This window comes from Solanum lycopersicum, chromosome 3 (genome assembly GCF_036512215.1).
Source record: "Solanum lycopersicum chromosome 3, SLM_r2.1".
Taxonomy (NCBI): Eukaryota; Viridiplantae; Streptophyta; class Magnoliopsida; order Solanales; family Solanaceae; genus Solanum; species Solanum lycopersicum.
In genome coordinates this window covers 41,127,432-41,131,607 of record NC_090802.1, presented here as the reverse complement: position 1 = coordinate 41,131,607, position 4,176 = coordinate 41,127,432, and positions in this window count along the sequence as shown.

The window sequence follows — 4,176 nt, the reverse complement described above, 5'->3', positions numbered from 1 at the left end:
AAATAAGCATGATGAGGAGGCGTGAGTCCTCATTGATATGCTTGGTGTTGTAACCAAGGGTTATGGTAACTGTAAATGCTGCATGCTAAGGATATTAGTTGATTTTATGATATTATCTGATATATACTGTTTTCTATTTTGAATTGGCCGATGATATCTACTAAGTACCCGTGTTTTGTACTGACCCCTACTTTTATGTTTTCTTCTTGTTTATTTGTGGAGTGTAGCAAACGTGCCGTCGCCTTCGACTCAACAGTAATTCAAGCCAGTCTTACTACACCAAAAATTCAGGGTGAGCTAATGCTTCTAGCTTGGACTGGATCTTCTTCTTCAAGTCTTGATGCCTTGAACTTCCGGCATGGACTAGCTTCTTATGTATTTTTAGCTTTTAGAATACTTTTAGTTTAGTCATTTGATCGTAGATGTTCTTGTGGTGATGACTTCCAGATTTTGAAGAATAATAGATGTTGAATTTTAGAAGTTAATGAATTGGTCTTTATTTAATGAGTTTAAGTCTTCCGCATTACTTTCTGTTGATATTATATTGAAATGTTAAGGTTAGATTGGTTGGTTCGCTCACATAGGAGGGTAAGTGTGGGTGCCAGTCACAACCCGGTTTGGGTCGTGACAATATGTTCATTAGAGATTGTGAAGGTCCTCTATATTATGATGTTATATCTTGATTGGTAGACTTCACTTCCTCTCCTTAATGTATGAAAATTTTTTAATGTGATCCCTTGACTAGGTAGGCTTAGGCATCCTTCTCTAGAGAAACTAATGTATGAATGTATAGAATCTGTAGACCTAAATATTGTGCCCTCCCGATGTATGATAAATGTGTCTTGTAGGCTATGGCATGAACCACTAGACCTAAGTATTGTTCCCCTTCATGATGAGTCTAGATCCCTAAGTGAATGTTAAACCTTGAAGTGATAGACCTAAGGACGATGCCTTCTTTTGTGAAGTGATAGACTCAGAGATTGTGCCCAGGTACAATATTCAACCCTCTCTAAAACGTCAATGAGTAATCTTTAATGAACCTTGATCCGTAAACCTAGAATGGTGCCCTTCATATTATAAGTACTATAGGTAGTTAGACCTAATATTGATGCCCTCTCGGGTATAGATATCTGAATGAAATACTTTATGTGAACTAAGGCTAGAATCGAGTGGATATGTTTAAGATGTTGTGTCTTCCTGATGAAAAGTCTAGAGTACTCCAATGTATATTTTGGATATCTCTAAACCATGCGCCATCATGGGTTGTGTATTAGTTTAACCCTTGGAAAGTAGAATACATTCGAAGGTGTAGGGTCATATAATACAAAATTCCATGCCTAGCTTGTGTGTTCTATGTCGGTTAATTCATGGTCCAATCATGTGGGATTTACACTCTAGTTACTTAATAGGTTGAACAATCTGTAGGTAGTATTATGATATGTTAAATGCACATAGAATGAGTAGGCTTTGAAGTTTCTAAATTGAGTTCACTAAGTCTTTATGTCTATTACATGAAGCCCGCTAAATGCATGTGTGTATACTTAATTGTCTTTATTAATGAGTCTTGACTTATAGGGTTATGTTTAAAAGGAAAGGTCCTTGTTTTTGTTAGCCTTGAGGAGCACTTAGGTCTTGGTGAAGAGGTCGTATATGCTGACTTCATGTCTTACGTAGGAGAATCTTAGCATAATCTAGGTTGAGAGTCTAATACAATGAAATAGTTTATTCTATGAATACGGGTTTGTCCTGTATGTGTATATTGACTTGTAATATGTCTCTTATGCTTGTATTATGATTTCTTAAAACTAAAATAGCATGAAAAGTTATGATTTCACCGAAATGTCAATTTTTCCATGTCAATTTCATGTTGTCACTACAAAGTATAGGTAATGGTTACTATAGGATCATTCCTACATTGAAGTGCTTTGATTAGCTATTCCTGAGTCTTGGTATGTCCTCAAGCATGTTAGGACAATTATTTTGGGTGTGTCTTTGAATTCATTGAATTGATTTTTATTAAATGTAAATGGACGTGTCTCTATATGTCACATCCGTGACCTAGACTCTAGATGAGACCGGTGTCGTTAACCTCTCAGAGGTCGCAGGCAATCCTTTTCTTATCTTTTATCAGAATGATATAGTTAAATTTAGAGGAAAATTAAAAACTTTTTAACTTTGCGGAAGTGTACATTAACTTCATATAATTTCTGCATAAGAGTTATATACTAACATCTCAAATCAAACAACCATCCATTTACAGATTGAATAATTGAAATGAAGTATTCTTAGTATCATTAATAGTCTCCAAACTGGCCTTAATAGAAAAGATTGAACAAATGTTTGAAAGGAAATGCTAGGGACAACATCCATTAGCTATGTCTAATGTACTAAAGCTATAATATAAGATGTAGGCATCCTCAAACTCAGGAGGACCAACAAAAGTCTGGAGGTACTAGTCCAAACATCTTCAACTGATTGTCAATATTCTTCAAGGACCAGAAACTATAAAAATAGTAATAGTATATGGAAATAATATTGCTAGCCAATATATTTGCATAAACCAAACTTTCACTAAACACTGGTCATGAGAATTTCATTAGCCAAGTCAATTAACTTCATGTATATATTATAGTAATCTCATCATTTTAAGTAAGTCAACATTTAGAATTTGATTAGCTTATAAGAAGAATTCAATCTTCTCAAACATAGTTGACATTACAAATTTTCTTATCTCATGTAAATGACACTCTGATCATACGGATCTAACCTATAGGTGCAATTCGACGTTATCAAATCGTAAAAACCTACATATAATGATCATTTATCACTACATAACAACAACATACTTTATATTTGCTGATACATACTACTAGAATCGAAGTAGGGAGAATAGGGAAATAAACATTAAAAAATCTCATCGGGAACAACCCTAGTTTTTATTTTCTTGAATTTAAAATGTTTGAAAATCTTTGTGAGGATAGTAATCCAAGAGATAAAACACATACCTTACTTTAGATTTGAGTCGATGAAGATAACCCTATACTTTTTACAAAAATATTGAAGAATTTCCCTAGAAATTGCCTAAAGAGAACCGAGAGTATTTTTCTATTTTTTTCACATTTGTTCACTATTTTTCAATCATGGGTTTCGAGTGGATAAATGTGAGTCTAAGTCTTAGGAACTTATTATTTACTAATTCAACATAGTCTAATCAACTTAATTAAATAATTAATTAGTTAATTACCTAAACGACCCTCCTAAATTTTACTAAAAATAGAAGAGCATTTGACTCAGCCAAATCCTGAAAATTTCCTAAGGGTTCAGGTAACATAATTGTTTTTAATTTAATTAATTAAGTTGCTGATATAATTAATTAAGTGACCTAAGGTAATTAATAAAGTACCTTATGTCACTAGGACCATAACTAACCCCTTTGGAACATCCTAGGTTAGGTACTAGGATGTTTCTTTAATTAGCTATTCGGCTAGTGTCACCCGATTAGGTCTTAGGATTTTGGGCACACCATCTAGTCTATTTTATTTAGACCTAAGTTAAATATATATTTAGGTAAGTTATTTACAGCCTAGTATTTTTTCGGAAGTTAGGCCCCACGTGGCTTGACCAGACACGCACCTTCCCCCTAACTGCCCTAACCAAATTCAATTTTGCTTGGTCGTTTAGAATCTTGGCCGGTAGAACATGTGCTTGCACATGTTTTGCTTCAAACTTCTTATACCAAGGATTCTCACTATGACCTTGGGCACTGCTTAGTCTACACAATAATTTTAAATAATCATGTGTTATGGTACCTAGGCTTTACACTTGGATGTCTCGTACCTAATGTGTTTAAGCTATGAAATCAAAAAATTTAGCTTAGGGTCCTCATTGAAGGTGAAATTTCTAAACAAACTTGGATTAGAGCATTTGAACATCAAAGTATATCTTAGGTTACTTGTTAATACCTAGAGATTGGTCAACACCCTTAAGCCAATATTCTTTAACATGCCAAATATTAGTCAATATTAGGCATTGGGATTCCTATGTAGCTTAATACGTATTATTAAAACCTAATAAACTCTTCACTAGACAAGTACATTCACTGGAATGTTACATTATCCCCCCTACGAACATTCGTCCCCGAATCACACTACACATCATTTTGAATCAAAGAGGGTA